We start from the raw sequence: 20,173 nt of genomic DNA on the forward strand, positions 1-20,173 counted from the left end.
ACATGGCCTGTTACTAAGGACACCACCTACTCTGTTTTATTGAATGTCAGGATTAAGTGGCTGGAATCAGCGTGGGCCCCTCGGACGCCTCCCACAGGGTCAGTGTGGGGTGGCAGGAGAAAGTGCCCAGTTCATTCATCACTTACTCATTCATTCATTCATTTACTGAACACCACCTCCGTACCAGGCACTGATTCAGGTGCTAGGAAGAATAACATGCTAGTGAGGGGAAGAGATTACAGACAAGAAACCGTCAGGGGCGCCGATGAAGGTTAGGCAGGGTGCAAGGCGGAGAGCAATGGTGTGGAATGGGAAGCCTGTCTGGAGAGTGACCGCTGAGAGCTAAGGGATCAGAGGACCAGGGACGCCTGGCTGAGCACTCCAGGCAGAGGGAGAGGCAGGGGCCCCCTCTTTAGTCAGCGTGGGTCTCAGCAATTAACTAACCAAATTTAACGCGGCCAGCCTGAATGCAGCGCACTATCCCAGCCCTCTAGGGTGGGCAGACCCTTGTCACATTTATGGGGCCTTCGTTTTCTGTACCTCCTCCCCTTCCCTCCAGCTCTGCCCCGTCCCCCATGACACAAAGCAGAGGTGAGATAGGAAGCACTTGGGCCCAGGAGCGTCCCCTCTCCCAACGTTGGCTGCTCTGCTTGGAACCATTAGAGAATGGGGAGTAGCCTTCTCTTTCCTCATCTGTAAAATGGGGCCGATCCCTGCTTCACAGGGTTGTTCAGAGATTCACAGGAGACACAGCAGAGGAGACACTGTGTAAAATGTGAGAAGCCACCGAAGCCCAGCACAGCTGGAATCGGGGCAGCGCGGAAAACTGGCTGGTCTCTGTAACCTTTGCTGTCATGGCTCTTTCCTTTCAGACAGGAGGCATCCCTAAAGCTTCCTCCCATACTTTCCTTAAAACCTGTTGCATGCAACTCACAGAATTCGGAATCAAGGCTAATTCGTCTTCTCCTCTGCCAGTGAGGGCTCTGCTTTTAAGAGAAAATCAAACGTTAAGCCAAAGAAATGGCTCTCTAACAGCGGACATTGCAGCCATCACCTGACAGATCCCCCGAGGGAATGTTTTCCAGGGGAAAGACTTCCCTGACTTTTATTTATTTATTTAAAATAATTTTTTAAAATTTATTTTTGGCTGCGTTGGGTCTTCGTGGCTGCACGCGGGCTTTCTCTAGTTGCAGTAAGCAGGGGCTACTCTTCGTGGCGGTGCATGGGCTTCTCTTGTTGCGGAGCACGGGCTCTAGGCACATGGGCTTCAGTAGTTGTGGTGCGTGGGCTCAGTAGTTGTGGCTCATGGGCTTAGCTGCTCCACGGCATGTGGGATCTTCCCGGACCAGGGCTCGAACCCGTGTCCCCTGCATTGGCAGGTGGATTCTTAAGCACTGCGCCACCAGGGAAGTCCCTCCCTGGCTTTTAGAGCATCTCAGGCTGTCCCTGCCCATTCTACAGAGAGGTTCTCCATCCTCCCCTCCCTGACCCCAGCACCTGGTTGGGTGTTGGTTCAAAGCATCCCTTAGAGGCTGACCAGTAAAGGAGGGGACATTGGTTTGCCTTTGGCACCCTTCCCAGCCCCAGCCAGGGCTCCACCCATCAGACTCTCCCTTTTCTGTCTCTGCATCATGTGGTCACTGGATACCTAGCTGTTCCTACCGAGAGGCCAGGGTTTCCCAGAGGCCGGGTGGTACAGTGTTAGCTTGGGCAATAGATAGGCTCTACCTCCCTGAGCAAATGCTGCATCTGCCTCTTTTCCTCACCTAAGAAATTGGAAGAATGTCCCCTTGCCTTTTCGGGTGGTCATCTACCCTCATCTCAGCATCACAGAGGCTGTTCTACGTGCTTCACACGCTAGTCATCGCTCCCAGCAAGCGACAAAGTGGATTCCACCACTATCCCTGCCTCACAGGCAGGGAGACGGGGCCCAGGGAGGATAAGAGGTGAAGGTGGGATTTGAACCGGTGAGGTACACTTGCAGAAGCCAAGATGCTCACACAGCCCTCACACAGCCCTCTGCAAGGCCGCTCAGGGACGCGCGTTTCTGGCTTGCCCGTCCACACAGCTGCCTCTCTCCTCCAGCGCACCCAGATGAGGCCGCCTGCGCCCATTCGCTCCTAGCAGGAGGCACAGCCAGCTCCCTGGGCCCTCCTAAGGAGGTTTCTGGAACCGGACTTTGATGGTAGGAAGACAAGAAAAGGAACCAAGGGGAGGAGGTGACAGCTAATTTTGGAGCAACGAGACTCGCTCTGTCCTCAAATCCCCAATGTAGGGTGGCTGCCAGGTGTCCCCGGAGACCTGTGTTCTTACTGCTCAGCTGACAAGCCCCTTTCCCTCCTCGGCCTCGGCGCCCTCCTCTGCAAACCAGGGGTCTATGCTGGGTGTTCTCAAAGGCCCACCGGCTCTAACATAACTTCAGCGTCCTACTGGGGAGGGGAGATGACGGACCTCACAAAGATGGTCTGTAAAAAATGTCCAGCTGGTTATACCAACACCTCTCACCCTGTGGATTGATAAGAGTAAGAGATTGGAAAGCCCTAAGATCTCATGAGGACATAAAGCAGCCTTTTGTTTTGTTTTGTTTTTGTTTTTTTTTTGCGGTACGCGGGCCTCTCACCGTTGTGGCCTCTCCCGTTGCGGAGCACAGGCTCCGGACGCGCAGGCTCAGCGGCCATGGCTCACGGGCCCAGCCGCTCCGCGGCATGTGGGATCTTCCCGGACCAGGGCACGAACCCACATCCCCTGCATCAGCAGGTGGACTCTCAACCACTGCGCCACCAGGGAAGCCCAAAGCAGCCTTTTCGTGTAGGGCCCTTTCTTTCACCAGATACACCTTCCAATGTAGAGCCTCTTTTCTCATTTAAAAAGTGCCTGGATGATTTTAGCCACGTATCTCAGCAAAGACGCCTTAGTATCTTTAGGATCTCAGCAAAAGCTCTCTAGATGTTTCCAGAGAGAGGAAATTCCCAAAGAATTCTGTCCCCAATTCTATATGTCAGGGGGCATCAGCATGGGATGAAAAGAAATGGGTCACTAGGGCTTCGCCGGTGGTGCAGTGGTTGAGAGTCCGCCTGCCGACGCAGGGGACATGGGTTCGTGCCCCGGTTTGGGAAGATCCCACATGCCATGGAGCGGCTGGGCCCGTGAGCCATGGCAGCTGGGCCTGCGCGTCCGGAGCCTGTGCTCCGCAACGGGAGAGGCCGCAACGGTGAGAGGCCCGCGTACCGCCAAAAAAAAAACCAAAAAAAAACAGGGTCACTAGTGAGCTGTACAGTGACAAGGGAGGGCTGACTGTGGCCCAGACTCCCTTGTCCCTGGTCATGGTGTCTGGTGAGCAGATGGGCGGAGCGGCCCAAGGCCTGAGAGTCTGGAGGCGGGGACTCCATGGACTCAGTGAAGCAGATGGGCCGAGAGGGGAGCAGGCCACTGTGTCAAAAGGGGCCTGGCCTGTCTGTGGATGGGAGATATCAGGACACTTGGTGTAGACTGTCTATAAGTAAGTCATTTGTGAACCCACTTACTTTTCTATTAATTTGTTTGCTTATTGGCTCAGAGGGAGAGACCAGCATCTTGGTTTCTCACGTTTTTGACCAGCATATAAAATACTCTTTGTGAGGCCATGAGGATTTTCGTGGCTCTTTTCAACTTTGCAAACCCAAGTACATTCTTTTAAGTAAACTCTTTATTGAAGCGAAACACGCAGAGAGAAAAGTGCACGAATGATAAGCCTAAGAGCTCGACAGATGTTCACAGTGTCCAAACCTATGAAATCACTGCCCAGTTCAAGAAACAGGACATTAGCTGCACCTCAGCACCCCTTGTGCCTCTTTCCAGTTACATCCCCACATAACTACCGTCTGGACTTCAATCTTCATCAGCTTTGTCTGTTCTTGAACCTGGTGTACGTAGAGCCATTCAACCCTCTTGGTTGTCTTGGTTCTCTCACTGGGCGTGAAGATCTCAGTTCTGTGTTACCGTGTGCTGCGTTCGATTGTTCAGTTTCACTGTTAAGGACGCCACAATACATTAATCCATTCCACTGTTGTTTCCGGTCTTTGGCTACTATAACTGGACGGTTACGAGCAGCTCTGTACATGCCTTCAGTGTTAATAAGTACGTGTTTCAGTTGGGTGTATACAGAGGGGTAGAAATGCTGAGCCATGGGGGTATTACGACACTCAGCACTCAATACTGCCAAACAATTTTCCAGAGTCATGGTACCACTTCACGCCCCCACTAGCCAGTGGATGGCAGGTGTATTTGCCCCATATCCTCGCCAGCACTTAGGTTATTAGTCTGTTCATTTTCAGCCACTCTGGCAGGCGTGTAGATGTGTCTCCTTGGGATTTCACTGTGCACTCTGCTTCTCACGTTTACTGGTAAACTATATCCCTTCTTTGTGAAGTGCCTATCCAAGTCTTTGGCTCATTTTTTTCTACTGGGTTATTAATGATTTATGGAAATTTTTAATGTCTTCTGGATACAAGTCTCTTAGCAGTTTTATGATCTGCAAATATCTTCTCCCACTCTGTGGCTTGCCTTTTCACTCTCTTAATGGTTGCTTCTTGCAGTGTTTCCAGAGTTTATCATTGTCCCTAGCTGAGAGGAGAGAAGAGAGGAATGACTTTATGCTACCCTGTCTGGAGCACAAGTCCTTTCAATAACTTTTCAATGAAAGAATGCATTGAATGAAGTAATGACGAGTCCATCTTGAATACAATTCATTGACCTAAATATAGCCAGGCTATAAAAAGGAAACAAATCCCAGACTCTTAGAATCGGTAGGCTCTTAGGCTGTAGCCCACCGTCCTTCACAAAGGAGACCTTTCCATAGAGCGCCCACCCCTCACATATGGACCTCCACCATACCATGGGATTGTGGGAATTATTCAACTAGTGGCCTCTTTGTTGCACTCTGGGCAGAGATATCCAAGGAAAACTTCATGGATCCATCGTACAGAGCTAGGGAGAAAGAAGCAGAGTAGCCAATTTTAATTTCTGTAACTAGTATATTTCAGGACAATGCATGAACACCCAGTAAAGACGAATGTTTATTGTGGATGAAAAGGGCACACGTGGAGAAGAGAGAAAGCAAAACAAGTGAGCTTTTCAAACATACAATTTCACTCCTTCTCAACTCAAAAAAGGAGGCAGAAACCTGCTGTCCAAAGCAGGAAACACCAGCTGACAAACTGCCCACTTGGCACCCGTGAGCCCCAGCTGGCCCTATGACCCCACTCCTATTTTAAGTCCATGACGTACAGTCAAGCTTTCCTTTTCTGCACCTGAAAGAATGACTTCAGTCCAGACTGAGTCCTTGCTAGAAGGGATGGAGTTATTTTTAGACCTGGGCCCGTAGTTGGCCTCAGTCTAATCACTGAATCCTTCAAGGGAATGGAAAGCTGACTTTCTGAGTAACATCCTACCTGGTGTCCTACAAGAGGGAACCTTATTTCTCAGACAGTTTGTTAGTTTGGAGCCAGTTGCCACCGCCAAGGATGACTCTTGGCTCTCCCACTGCACGTCAAAGACTGCACTCTGAGCCTCCCACAACAGATTATACCCACCTTTCCAGTGGAAGTGAGCCCCAGGCCAAGCTGTTCTTTCCCTCACTGGCTTACTTTCTCTGGGAAGCATGAGAACACAGCCAGATCCTGGGGGTCCAATCTGGATTCTACGGCTCACAAGCTGTGTCTTTGGGCAGATTACTTCTTGGGGACTAGTTTCCCAATCTACATAAATTAGACGAATAACTCATGGTTATAAGGATTAAGTGAAATGTTGTAAGTAAAAAGCAATCGATGGTGCTGGTGCTAGGGAGTGCTCAAAAAATTTTAGCTGCTGTTATTATTATTATCATTATCATTATTATTATTAAAGTGCTCAAAGCACTTTTATTTGTTGTTTCATCCTGTCTTAACAAGAATCTTATGAGAGAGGGGTTATTGTCACCATGTTATAAATAAACCATTTATAACCATTCTGCAGTGAAGCTCAGAATGGATGTGTGAGTTGACAAGTCACAGGACCACTGAGCAGGAGAATTGAGTTTTCTTGGCTCCAGTGACAGTCCTGGGGGCAGCACAGCAGACAGTGCAGGATCACCTACAACAGCAGCAAGTAGTAGTAATACCTGCAGCAAGTACACTGCTCAGCTGTCTGTACATTGCTCTCACTTAATACTCACAACCACTATAGGCTCTTGTTTCTGCCATAACCTCCATTTCACATGAGGGGACCAAAGTTCAGAGAGGTCAAGGAAGGTGCCCAGGGGTACACAGCTGGGAATGGTGGAGTTGGGGTGTCCATCTGGTCTACCACGCCCAAGCTGTGCTCTCAGCCCCTGTGCTTCTGTCTGCTGCAGCAACACCCTCAGAACAAGTGGAAGCACTTGCTTGATCAATGCAGTCAGTGAAAGGAGGACAGCTTATTCTTCTATGTGGACAATCATGTTGCCTGCAACAAAAGATAGTTTTAGTTTTATTTCTTCTTTTCCAATTCGTATGACTTATTTCTTTTTCCTGCCTTATAGCAGTGGCTAGAACCTCCAGTACTGTATTAAATAAGAATGATGACAGCAAACATCCTTGCTTTATTCCAGAACTTAGAGTGAATGCACTAAGTCTTTCACCATTAAATACAAAGTTTGATGTAGGGTTTATGAGGTTGAAATAATTCCCCTCTGTTCCTAGTGTACTGAGAGGGTTTTTTTTTTTTTCATCATTAATGGGTATCTAATTTTGTCAAATGATTTTTCTGCATCAATTGACATGATTATATGCTTTTTCTTCTTTGATCTGTTGATACGGTGGACTATATTGACTGATCAAATAGTGAATCTGTCTTACATACCTGGCATTAATCCTTCTTGGTCATGGTGTCATGTTCTTTTATAACTTGCTGTATTTGATTAAAGTTGGTTGATAATTTTTCATCTAAGTGCTTGACAGATCTTGGTCTTTAGCTTTTCTTCTTTTTTTTTTTTAACTGCCTCTGGTTGGTTTTGGTGTCAGAAATGATGACCACATAAAAAGAATCCCCTCTCCTATCTTCTGAAAGAGACTGTGTACAATTGGCAGTAATTGCTCTTTAATAACTATTCGGTAAAATTTTCCAGGGAAAGCATCTGGGCCTGAAGATTATTCTGGGGGAGTATTTTAACTACATACTCAATTTCTTTAATAGTTATAGAGCTGAATAAATTATCTATTTAATCTTGGCTGAGTTTTGGCAGTTTGTGGTTTTTGAGGAATTGGCCCATTTCTTCTAAATTGTTGAATTTATAAGCATAAAATTGTTTGTCATATTTTCCTATTATCATTTTAATGGCTACAGAATTTGTTGTGGTATCTCATTTCATTCCTGATACTGGTGATTTGTGTCTTCTCTCTTTTTTTTTTTATCTTTGCCAATCTTGCTAGAGGTTATTAATTTTACTGATGTTTTTCTGAAAACCATCTTTATGTTCCCATTTTTTTTCTATTATTTTCCAGCTTTCAGTTTTATTGATGTTCTCTCCTTAGTATTTCCTTCCTTTCGTTTGCTTTGAGTTTAGTTTGCTCTTTTTAAATTTTTTGAAGTCAGAACTTAGATTAGTTATTTGAGATAACTGCTTTCCAATGTAAGCATTTAGCGCCATAAATTTCCCTTTCAGCATTGCTTTAGCTGCATCTCACAAATTTTAATATATTTATCTTCATTTTCTTTCTTTCTATGTACTTTTAAAATTTCCTTTGAGATCACCTCTTTCACCCATAAATTATTTAGTTTATTGTTGAGTTTCCAGGAGTTTGGAGATTTTCCTGGTTTTGATTTCTACTCTAATTCCATTATGGCCAGACTCTATATGATTTCGATTCTTTCGAATTTGTTAAAGTTTGGATGTGGTCTATCTTGGCAAATGTTCCATGGGCCCTTTAAACGCTGTTGCTGGACAGAGCATTTTATAAATGTCAATTAGATCCTTTCAGTTGATGGCATTGTTGAATTCTTCTATATTTTTTCTTTTCTATATTTTTGCTGATTTTCTCTTTAGTAGCCCTATAAGTCCTGAGTGGGAGGTGAATGGGGAATTTAAGCTCCCAACAACAGTAGTGGATTTATCTCTTTCTTCTTTCAGCTGTCTTAGTTTTTGCTTCATATATTGTGAAATATGTTGTTGTTTGGTTCACAGGATGGCTGTATCTTCTTTGTGGATTAATCCTATATGTCAACATGTAATCTCCCTCTTTGCCCATGGTAACTTTCTTTGCTCTGAAGTCTACTTCGATATTAACATAGCCCCTTCCTTTTGATTAATGCTTGCATGGTATATGTTTTTCCTTTCTTTTGCTTTCAGTCTACCTATGTCACTGAATTTGAAGTGGGTTTCTTGTAAATAACATCTAGTCGGGTCGTGCTTTTTGATCCATTCTGCCAATCTCTACCTTTTAATTGGTGTACTTAGACCATTTGTATTTAAGGTAATTACTGATCTATTAGGACTAAGTCTGACTTTTTTTTTTTTTTTTGCGGTACGCAGGCCTCTCACTGTTGTGGCCTCTCCCGTTGCGGAGCACAGGCTCCGGACGCGCAGGCTCAGCGGCCATGGCTCACGGGCCCAGCCGCTCCGCGGCATGTGGGATCTTCCCGGACCGGGGCACAAACCCGTGTCCCCTGCATTGTCAGGCGGACTCTCAACCACTGCGCCACCTGGGAAGTCCCAAGTCTGACATTTTATTATTTGTTTTCTGTTTGTTCCTTCTGTTTATCATTCTTCTGTTTCTTTTTTATTGACTTCCTCTGGGTTACTTGAACGTTTTTAGAGTTCTTTTTTGCTTTAATTATATTTTCAGTATATCTCTCCATACAGTTTTCTTAGTGATCATTTTGTATGGAAACTCTGTTGCTGGGAAACCTTGGAGAATGAGGAAGAAGCTGCTGGTGGGCCTGGGTCTCCTTATGCCACTGCGTAGAGGCCAAGGAGACGTATGATTTCAACTGCTGCTGCAGCTGTGGGTGATTCAGACCACCTGATGGTATCTCAGTTTGGACCAGGAGCCGGAAGTGTCCAGGGCTTTGCTGCTGCCAGTGGACTGGATTGTCTGCAAGGACCCTAGGTCCTTGCAGACAATCCAAAGGAGGCTGGAACTTCTTACTGGGTCTCTGTTGTGCTTTCCTTTTCCTGGACTTTGGCCAGAAAGATTAGGATATTCTTGGGGTTTTTTGTTTCTTTTGCCTGAGCCTGTTGGTGATTCCAGGTTGCAATCCTCTCCTGTGCCCTGTTCAGGGTACATGGAAGATAAAAAAGCTCAGGGAACTCAAAAAGTTGTTGTTTCTCAAGTCTTGAGGATTCTTGCCAGTCTACCTTCTTCTTTTCCAACTTTCAGAGTTCTTTTATCATTGTCTATTGAATAGCTTCCAGAGTTTTTAGTTGTATTTAGAGAAACAGAGTAGGGAAAGTGAATCTACACCATCTTGTTCCAGAACCAGATGCCAAAACAGCCTATTTTTTAAATGTTTCAGACATATTTTCTTTCCTGGTTGATTTTCCAGAAAGCAGAAAAAAATACTGTCAGTGGTGCTTCCTATGATCAGAACTCCACCCTCTGCTTTCTTGGAAGAGATCAATTGCATTATTCAACGTTTCTCTGAGCCTACTCTGTATTCAGTCCACAGGATATTAATTCCTTTGGAAAACCCAAACAGGTTATCACTTCTTTCCTGGATCGAAAGTTGGCTCCTAATGTAAACACTTGTCTGTAACACCGAAAACGGCTTTTCTCTGAGTTCTCCCCGTTCCTCACCCAGTGTCTTGAAGGAAGAGGTTTTCCTTTGGAGCCGAAGGCTACGACTACGTTTATCTAGAAACAGATTACCATGGAACTACTGGAGTTTTCTTAATTACAAATGTTTAGCTGCACCAGTAAAGACCTCGTATCTGTGTTTTACTTGTTTCTCATCTTGGGCCTTTGCCTGACAATATTGGATGGGCTTTTGGCCCAGTGACCTGCGGGAATGTGCAGTATTAAAACCTGGAGTTAATGTTTTGAATTTACCACAGACACAGTAGCCAGTACACCATGCCAGCGGATCGAGCTTTCCCCTCATCAAAAAAACTAAAAAATAAAAATACTGCTTTCTATACCCTCACCATAGAGATAATCTTCTGGTTTCTCTTAAGTAACCAGAGAGTAGAGAAAAAAAAAAAATCCAATTTGCTGAATATCTTATACCTTGAAGACACAGTTTAGGAAAAAGTACACTGGATTTAACATGATTTATACCACTCTTTTCTTGTGCCATATATTACTCTTCCCAAGATTCTGAAAACAATTATAAAATGAATTAAAATATGTGGCAAAACTTGTGAGTTTACATGATTTTAGGCTTACATCAGTACAGTGATTCATACAGTGTGGTAAATAAAAGCAGCTTTGAAAATGGAATGTCTGTCCTTAAGTTGAAATTGAATGTTCACATGTGAAGTAACACATTTTATATTTTCTTTTCTGAATTCCCCTTATCTGCCCTGACCATCTTTAGAAATAGTTTTTCAAAACATATGCCATTTTCTGGCACTACAGGAAAAGTTTACTGCTTGAGTACAGGGTTAAAAAGAAGCCAGTAAATTCACATGCTCTACCTGATATGGGCACTGCTCGCTCCAAATTTTCAAAAGACCCAGAGAAATCATGTACACACAGCTAACCAGCATATGGAAACCGCTTTTATAAATTTTTTGAAATTATTTTTAAAATCTGTGTTGAAGCACATTTAATTTCTTTTAATTTGTAAAAGAGGGGCAATTTGAGTGATTTCAATTTACAAATGAAGGGAAGAGTCCCAGAGACATCTGTAACCTCAGCAGAAAATGCAAACATAAAAGTTTACACAAAACCTCTATTTCCCGTAGACATGTGTCAAGTGAGCATTTTATACCAATCTCCCCACAAAGTATTTGCCCTCTACACTGATAAGGCAAAAAAAGACAAAAGCAAAATAAAAATATGAAAAAAAGTGACTGTCTTTGACTACTTTCAACAAACCTAATGTTAAAGAATAAAATAATAATAATAAACAAATCAGCTCACAGAGAAAACTGCTCTTCCTCTGGTTCCTGTTGAAGTGAGGCTCCTTTTTTATTTTTTATTTTGGGAAACCTGCAAATGAAGGCTTCCTTGAAAATGGATGGATTCTGTAGAGTTTCCAGACTCAGAAGATAAACAAAGCAGTCAAATTCTCTCCCCTCCCAACCCCTACCCTGTAAATACCCTCAGGCCACAGTCTGGGCCTCCCTCTGCTCCCAGTGTCTACCAGGGGGCTGGGGGCTGGGAAGGCCAGTGAGGCAAGGGTGAGGCTATGGAGAAGGGGGAGGGGAGGGGGAGAAACGGAGAGCCAGGGGAGGTGTGCTCAAGGGGTGAACTCCAGCTGCCGCCGGTTGACAAAATCACATACATGCCCGCACACACAAAATGTACACAGTGGAACTGGTAGAGAGAACTGTTAAAAAAAAAAAAAGAAAGAAAGAAAGAAAGAAACGAAAGAAAGAAAAAGTACTGCTACATCAGCTAAAACTCAGTCATGTTCTTTCCTGGTTTGATGTCAGCTCGAAGGACTGTCTTGGAATTGCCCGCAGCGATATTGGGCCCCTGCCCACACAGCAGGCAGACAGCTTTCCCAGCCAGCAACAGGCTTTTAATAAAACAGAATGCTGTCCCATTACTAAGGCCACTGACAACTGTCCTGAGAATGGGCCCCAGTCCAGAAGAACTCCCTCCCCCAAAGCAGCAGCCCTGTTCCTTATCGGGAACGCCCACTCTGGGGCTGCTGGCCCAGGAGAAAGGCCCGTCTCCCAGGAACTTGCTGAGTGAATGTTTGCAGGCGGACACCCCAGATCCTGCAGCTGCCTGCTTCTGCAGGGTCCTCACCACCCTAGAGCATGCTGCCCTGCTAATTCTAGGAGTGCATTTTGGCTTTTATGAAGGCTCCGACCTTGACAGTCAAACGGGATGGGTTTAAAAATAAGGAGCTGGCTTTCACAGGAAGGTTGAAGACCTTTTGTCCTCCTCTTTCCACAGCAAGCTCTCATGAATCATGCCAGGTCTGGATCTGGACCCGATTTCCCATCTCAAGCGTAAGGAACTTTAACACTTTGGGGAGGGTCACCGGGCTATTTGTTTTCTCCCCACTTGGAATGAATTGGAGTATATTCCATTGGGGTCAGTAGTTTCTGAAGTTTTCAGCTGCAGTCTGATAAAACAACCCCACTTAATGGGTGAGCTCCCAGGGCCGGCACCGCCTGGACTGCCCTAGGGCATCGGAACTGTGATCCTGAAAGATCTCCATGAATATTGCCCCTAGCCCCACAGGCATCCACAGGGTCCTGCTGCAATGCACAGAAGTGGCTGAGCCTAGAAACCACGCTATGCAACCAGCAAGGAGACTTTGATGACCTCATATAGACTGAACTCCAACCTGAAGAGAAGTCATTGTCATTGTTAGGAAAGGTGTGACAACCTAGATTCTATCCCCAAATCTGCCCTGGCTTCCTATATAGCTTTAGGCAACTTAATATGTGTGTAACTCAGTTTTCCTCATTTGTAAAATGCAGAGCAGGTTGTTGGAGGAGAGCGAATCATCAGATCATAGGCTGGTACTTTCCTTTACCACGCCCATGCAGGCATTGTGAATCCCTCACAGCACCTTTCAGTGTCCAGATGTGAAACCCAGTCAGCCATAACCAATCGATCACAGATGGCACTTGAGTAAAGACCTGTGATGGTTTCTAAGTTTTCTTCCAAGTGTGATGGTCTATGAGTCTAAATCCAATCTATTTCTATTTATGTGGAAGTTCTGGGGAGGAAATTGAAGGAATTGGTGTTACAGGTGGTGTTTTCATTCCTTCTTTCACTCGAAATTCGTGACTTTGGCAGTGAAAGGAGGAGAGAGGAAGTATACGGAGGGAACATCTGGGCATGTAGATGGTGTCAGAGTGCGGAACTGTGTCTTCTGGACCGCAGCCCAGATCCACCCCAGAACAGTGGGGTCCTGGCAGGAAGCAAGATGTATGAACCCAAATCCGAGAAGAACACGCTGCAGGAGACTTGCTAGTGCGACCAGAAAGAGTTTAACTGGAAACTTCAGAGGGAGGCATTTTTAAAAAGCTCAAATAAATCTATAAAGCCAGAAGAGCTGAAGCACAGCCCTCGAATGTCAGCTCTGTCCTTGAAAGTCAAAGAAACTGCTCTTGCTGACTCCAGCAAAAAGGGAAACGTATTAGAAGCTACAGAGAAGCTCACGGAGTCAACAGGAAAGCTGGATCCTGAGCTGAGAGCCAGTTCAGCCCAGGACAGAAACTCTTCCACTGTCAAGCGTCTCCGTGGGGAATGAATGGGGCTGGCGTTGCTCAGTCCAAGGCTGCTTGACCCAGCTTGGCTCGGGACTGCCCTGGGGCAGAGCAGGGGGCTCAGCAGACAACACCGTGGACACCTTTTCTACTTCCCTGCGAGGGGCACAGCACCTGGACTCCCTGATCCACTGAGATGGCACAGGGGTCAAGGTCGGGTCACAGAGGGTCACGCAGCTGCACAAAGGCAGGGGACAGGGATTCCAGGCTACTAAAGAAAAAATGGTGCCTGGCACTGTATGTGACGGTGTCACACCATAACCACAGTGGGTGACCAGACTTGTATTAGGACAGCCCAAGAGTGCATTGCAGAGAAGTAACAAACAAACATAAAATCCGGTCCAGCAGGCCCACTGCGCAGAGTTGAGGGTGATTGCCAAGGTTAATTGCCAGGTGTGGAAAACCCATCTGGAAGGCACGGGTGGGGTTAAAGGACAAAGAAAAAGCCAATTAATTACCAGCCATCAGGACCAAGCTGAGGGGAGTACAGGATGGAGTCTAGCAGGTGTCAGAGTCGAGCATCAGGGCCAGGGCCAGGGTGAAGGAGGGAGTAAAAAGCGGGACCCGAGGGCAGGGCTCAGGGTCATCTTTCTCCACTCTGGTGGGGTTTGTCTTGCTGGAAAGAGCAGCATTTAGTGGCTAGCTGCCATCAGCTGCATCAGAGCGGAGGAGGTGCCCAGGTGTCCGTGAAATCACTCACAGTCAGGAAGGCTCCCAAGCTCTGCTTTTCGGTGAGCGCATCTCCCAAATTCAGAGCCCAGCTCCCCCTTTTCTGGGCATGGTGCCAGTTCCCAGGGGTAGGAGCCAGGCTGTGTGGTCCTGACCCTCGCCATGGCTCTGCTGGGCTGGGGGCCCGGGTCCCTAGGAGGTTGGGGGAGGGGCTGGTGGAGGAGGCGGGCAGGGGGAGGGGCTGGAGCACCATCTCGCTCCCAAATGAAGCAGCAGCAGAGCCAGATGGAGAGACCAGAGCCTGGGGACGTTGACAGGGCTCTGATCCAGCTGTGCCTGAAGCCGATGGACTTTTGGACTTTGTTTGATGGTGAGCCCTTGGGGAAAATTCCCTGAGCCAATGGACTCTCTTTTTGTGTATAAGCCAGTTTGAGTTGGATTTCTATCGATTGTCACCACAAAGGGTTTCAGTAACAGATAGGTAATAATACTGATATTGATCACGACTATGCACTATTTCCTTCATAACAACTCTAGGGGGTTAAAGCTATCATCACGCCCATTTTGACATGAAGAAACTGAAGCCTGAAAAGATGGACAAAATTTCCTAGTGCCACACAGTCTTAACTTGAGGGTCCAGGGGTTCGAGTATCTGATCCCAAGTGAGGAAAGAGATTGGGGGATAATCCCAAATTCTGCTTATATAATAGCGACTAATCCCAGTGAGGGACAAAAAGAAAGGAAATACCTAGAAAAAAGCCCAATGTGGTCCCAAAGGGTGATCACTGGTGATCTCAAATCTTTAGAAAGGCATCCAAAGGTGAAGAGAGACACAGAATCAAGGAGAACATGCATGAGGGGCCCGTACCTGTGAGAACAGTCCTGGGAAGGGCTTATGTCCAGAATAAGCAGAAGTTACTGTGGAGCCACAATGTTAGGAAGGTTTTTAAAGCTACTGGAAGAGTAGAACAAGAAAGGGACAGGGCTCTGCATGGAGAAGACTCTGAAGTGTAAAGACTTGACAAAAAGGAGTCAGATTCAGCAATTTCAATTTAGCTTCCCTGTTTTCTAGTTCTTTATAATGTTCTTCCAAAGGTAGAACCCGGGGCTGGTGAGACGACAAGGCAGCGCTCGGATACCCAGACACGCTAAATGAGTTCGTCTTCAGCCCAGGCAAAGATGGAAGCCCTCAGATGACCTCAAAGAAGCACCGTGATTAAACACTGGGCAGCTGACCCCTGGGCAAACTGTCCATTTTCAAAAATTGTAAAAGGGTAGGTTGCTTGATGGTAATCCCTGGGGGAATATTCTAGAACTTTTGACCATGCAGATTGAAAACTTTTCAAAAAGAACACGGGGGTGGAGGACTTCCCCAGTGGTTCAGTGGTTAAGACTCTGCCTTCCAATGCAGGGGGCACGGGTTTGACGGGGAACTAAGATCCCGCATGCCGCAGGGTACAGCCAAAAACTAAAAACAAGCAATTCAGCTCCTTCATGTATCGAAAAAAAATTATTTAAAAAAACAAAAGAACACGGGGAACAACATGGGTTCAAGTCCCCCACCGCTGCCCCCTACCACCAAACACCCGGGGATCTTTTGTGATCGAACAGGTGCAATCTGGTAAGCGTTGTGTACCTAAAATAACATCAACCAAGCAGTTGACAAAGTCTCGTTCTTGAAATGGAGGAATGTGGACCAGGTGAAAATAAGATGAGGAGGATCCCTAGCTAGTTGAAAAACAGAGCCCAAACAGAAAGATGAACACTTTGAAGTCTTGTTGAGGTCGGGGATGGGGGGATCCTAGATCTGTGCCAGCGGCTGTGTCCTTCCACCCGCCCAGCCCTAATGGTGTCCCTGGAGTGTCCTTTGACGCCACTGATGGCGCAGGAATCAGAGCCGCACCACGGTCGAGGGTATCAGTGCTGGGGGCTGATGCAAATCCATCTGCTAGCCGCTCCCTGCTGACCCTAGGAAACTCACTTCCGCTCTCAGAGCTGCAGTTTCTTTCTTTGTCTGCGCAATGGGGATAAGAACAACCCCATTCCCCACCCGCCCCCAGCGATGTCATCCGTAGGGCTGAGGCCGGGGATGTGAAGCACACAGTTCGGCGTCCGGCCGTGACAGCTAATGCCTTTGTCAGTGTTAGGCTGTTGCCCTAGGGCTGGCCATCTCTGTGCCACCCCACTGCCCCGACCTGGGAGGCACGGGACCTGGATCCCCGCTGCCTCGGCTCCAAGTCACAGTAGCCTTGTGACTTTGGTCAAGGCACCCCACCACACCAAGCCCCGGTTTCCTCATCTGTAGACACAGCTTTCAAAGCCTTGAGCAAAGATGTCAAAGGCACTTGTGTCAAATATATGGGCAACTAGAAGCTCAGAGGGACAATAAATGAAATAAATAACCAAATCGTGAATGACGCAAGCGCATTTCAACTGGACGGAATAAGAGGCCAAACCGACAAGATCAATAAAAATCGAGTCAGAATATATGTCAGTAAAAACACTGAGAATTAAAAATGAAACACAGAAGAACATGCAGGGTAGGGGCATGGCTGTCAGCTGCCTGTGTGAAAATAAGATCTAGGGAATAACCCAGATGTCCAAAAGTAGCATGTGAAATAGCTAATGGACCAGAGTGACCTGGGAAGCCATGTACGGTTCTGAAGGCTGAGAAGTAGGTGTCAGAATATTCTGACACCTTGGAATTTAAATGGAAATTATGCTACAAGAGAAAAAGCCAAAGACCAAATAACATCTACTTGATAGACACAGTTATATAGAAGTGTTACATGCAAATTTATAGCAATTGGTGGAAATGTTTCTCTAAAAGTTGTACCCTCACCCCCAGAACAAAAGAAAGTCTGGTAGTTTTCGTTGCCATGGAGTTAATGTCAGTGAGTAATGCATGGGATTGCTAAAAGCTGATGTACCTTTAGTTGTATCAGTGGAAGTATAATGTCTCTATAATGTGCTGGCCCCAGGTACCAGGTATGTCAATCTCCTAAGAGCTCATCCAGGTAACAGGCGTGATGGAACACGGTGATGGGTGTGGACATCCCGCACAAACTGATTCAAGTATACTTCTGGACTGACCTTTTGAGAAGAAAATTAACAATAGATGGAGGAATTAAATGTGGAAATGAACTCACTGTACCACTAAAAGAAAATAGGAATAAACATTTATCTGCACCTGGGAGGGATGAAAGCATCCTGAAGATAAAATTAATGGGAATAATCATAAAGGAAAATATTGGTAGACATAAAAAATGTTAAACTTCTCAGTCATAAATTACCATAACAAAATTAAAAGACAAGAAAATAACTGGGAAACATATATGACAGATAATGGGTAATTATGTGTGTGTGTGTGTGTGTGTGTGTGTGTGTGTGTGTACATAGCACAAGACTAACAGAAAAACAGGCAAAAACACACAAGCAAGTATTTTAAAGGAAACTAAATGCAAATGGTCTATAAGAAATTAAAACATGCTCAAACTCAACAACAACAAAATAAATGCAAATAAAAACAGTAAGCTAGAGACTTCCCTGGTGGCTCAGTGGTTAAGAATCCACCTGCCAATCTAGGGGATACAGGTTTGATCCCTGGTCCGGGAAGATCCCAAATGCTGTGCAGCAACTAAGCCTGTGCACCACAACTACTGAGCCCACGAGCCGCATCTACCAAAGCCCGCATGCTCTAGAGCCCGTGCTCCGCAACGACAGAAGCCGCTGCAGTGAGAAGCCCGTGCACCGCAAGGAAGAGTAGCCCCCGCTCGCTGCAACTAGAGAAAGCCCATACGCAGCAACAAAGACCCAACGCAGCCAAAAAATAAGCACAAATTTTAAAAAGATCAAATAAAACAACAACAGTAAGCTAACATGTGTCCTTCAAGATGGCAAAAATAGATGACGGTATATACAAGGGTCCAGGGACAGGGCAACAGTGTAGCTGGGGGTGCTAACTAGAGTCCCCCTCCTCGCACCCAGTAGCTGAGTGTCTTTGAGTCGTTGATTTAGCCTTCCAAGTCATAAACTGAAGATCATCGTAATTCCTGTCTGACAGGGTTGTCAGGAGGATCGGCTGAGATAACTCTCACCCAGTGGTGACACTTCGTGAAATTTTTTCTAATTAGAGGCAAGCCAGCCAGGTGTGGCTAAATAATTCATGATACATTTATAAGGTGAACTATTACACAGACATTAAGCATATTATAAAAGACTATTTCCTAATGAAAACTGCTAGAGATATTGTGATCCCAGTATTGTAAAGTAAAATACTATATACTTTTTTTTTTAATACTTTTTTATATACAGAAAGAAAAATAGCCAACATTTTGTTTCTTCTTTCATCTCTAGGTGATGGGCTTTACAGGTGTTTTCTTCTTCTTTTTTTTTTTTTTTAGAAAAAACAAAAGCTATAAAGACAAAAACGGTATTGAAACTAAACAAAGTCAAAACGAAGCAAATATCTTCTATTGTGCCCTGACAATGTCAACTGGCATGTTTAGATTGCTGGGAACCTTGAATGACATGAAGCAGTTGGGGAAGATGACTCTGGGGGTCCAGGGAGTCAGGCTGAGAGGGACACTCTTCTCCACACACTGGTTTGAATCTCTGACACTTTGGACCATGGGCAAGGGTTAGCGATTAAAAATATTTTTTAAAATTTAAAAAGTAAGATAGCTGTGTTCTTTTTTTCTCCCCAGGGGCAGCCAGAGACAGCAGGTAAGTAGCTGGGTGCCCAGGTGGACGCCATACCCCTGAATCCTGGCCGGGTCACCACGGCCTGGCCAGATATCCTAGGCGTCAAGACCACAGGATGGAAGGTCTGGGGCTGGACCTCAGCTGCGTGCCGTGTGGAGGCGTGTTCCACGCTCACTTGTGGCCGTCACCTCACGTCTGGGGGCCTGCTGGAACCCACTCCTCTGCTCGGAAGTTTTCATCTAACTGTGAATTAATTAGTACACGTTAGCGGTGAATCCTATAGCCTCTTAAAGTCCTTTTGGAGGCAGGCAGAGGAGAACATGTTTTAAATCTGAAATCATTAAAATGTCACCGTTACTTGTGCCCCCTAGGTATCGGGGAAGGGGAGGGGTTCATGGATGGCGAGCCAGTGCATGACCAGGGCACTGTTCACAGCTCCAGGTCCCCTCATTTGACCTCTCCCCAGGGCAGGTTTCAAACAAAACCCCTCAGTCTGCTCTTTTCACTGCACCTCAGTGAGAAACAAACTCTCACCGACCCTGGACCCTGAGCGGGGGTGAGCCCATCGCAGGGTCCCACGGCTTCTTCAAGGACAGGGCTGCACTGTGGCTCTGGGCTCTGTCGCAGTGTCACTACACGCAGGCTCCTGGCTCAGAGTCTGTCCTCTGAATCCCAGCAGCTGTGGGTGACGGCCTGCTGCTAAATCCCTAGTGGGCCCAGCTTGGCGCTCGGCTCCTTGGCGAGCTCCCAGCTATCACGCTGTGAAGGACGGGTGTCCTGTGGCCCTCGAGGGCCTGGCCAACTGCCTGTGGATATGTGCAGATGTTGAAGGCTGTCTCGACCCCTCTGGAAGGTTTGCATCTACTCAGGGCTTCCCTCAAGGCCCACTCGAGGCTGGCTGTCAGAGGAGTCCAGCAGAGAACCTGGGTTACTCTTACAGATGGCCAGATAGAGACTGTTGTTTGTTTATCTATCTATCTATTTTTGGCAGGGGAAGTTTTTTTTTGATTATACCTTTTTTTAGTTAAATTGAAGTACAGTTGATTTACAATGTTGTGTTATTTTCTGCTATACAGCACAGCAATTCACTTATACATATATATAATGCATACATATATGTTCTTTTCCAGATTCTTTTCCTTTATAGGTTAATTACAAAATATTGAGTATAGTTCCCTATGCTATACAGTAGGTCCTTGTTGGGTATCTATTTTATATATCGTAGTGTGTCTCTGTTAATCCCAGCCTCCTAATTTATCCCTCCCCCTTCCCCTTTGGTAACCATAGATTTGTTTTCTATGTCTGTGGGTCTATTTCTGTTTTGTAAATAAGTCCATTTGTATCTTTTTTCTTTTTAGATTCCACACATAAGCGATATCATATATTTGTCTTCCTGACTGTTTTTCAATG

At 46.0% G+C, this 20,173-nt stretch overlaps 1 long non-coding RNA gene across 11 annotated transcripts in view; it reads right to left on the bottom strand.

Annotated features, from left to right (window-relative positions):
• Positions 1 to 3,667: 3,667 nt before the first annotated feature.
• Positions 3,668 to 20,173, bottom strand: part of LOC109549293 (uncharacterized) — a 136,772-nt gene continuing 120,266 nt past the window's right edge. For 2 of the 11 annotated variants that reach the window (XR_002175539.3, XR_002175542.3), the window contains 3 exons: positions 16,990 to 17,152; positions 5,571 to 6,459; positions 3,668 to 4,965 (listed from right to left, as the gene is read on the bottom strand). This is a non-coding gene — a long non-coding RNA (uncharacterized lncRNA). Of the gene's footprint in view, positions 4,966 to 5,570; positions 6,460 to 11,075; positions 11,145 to 16,989; positions 17,153 to 20,173 lie in introns of all 11 variants that reach the window. The other 9 variants (XR_004521705.2, XR_002175541.3, XR_002175538.3 and 6 more) reach the window with 7 other exon arrangements.

The sequence above is a fragment of the Tursiops truncatus genome, chromosome 14 (assembly GCF_011762595.2).
Source record: "Tursiops truncatus isolate mTurTru1 chromosome 14, mTurTru1.mat.Y, whole genome shotgun sequence".
NCBI lineage: Eukaryota > Metazoa > Chordata > Mammalia > Artiodactyla > Delphinidae > Tursiops > Tursiops truncatus.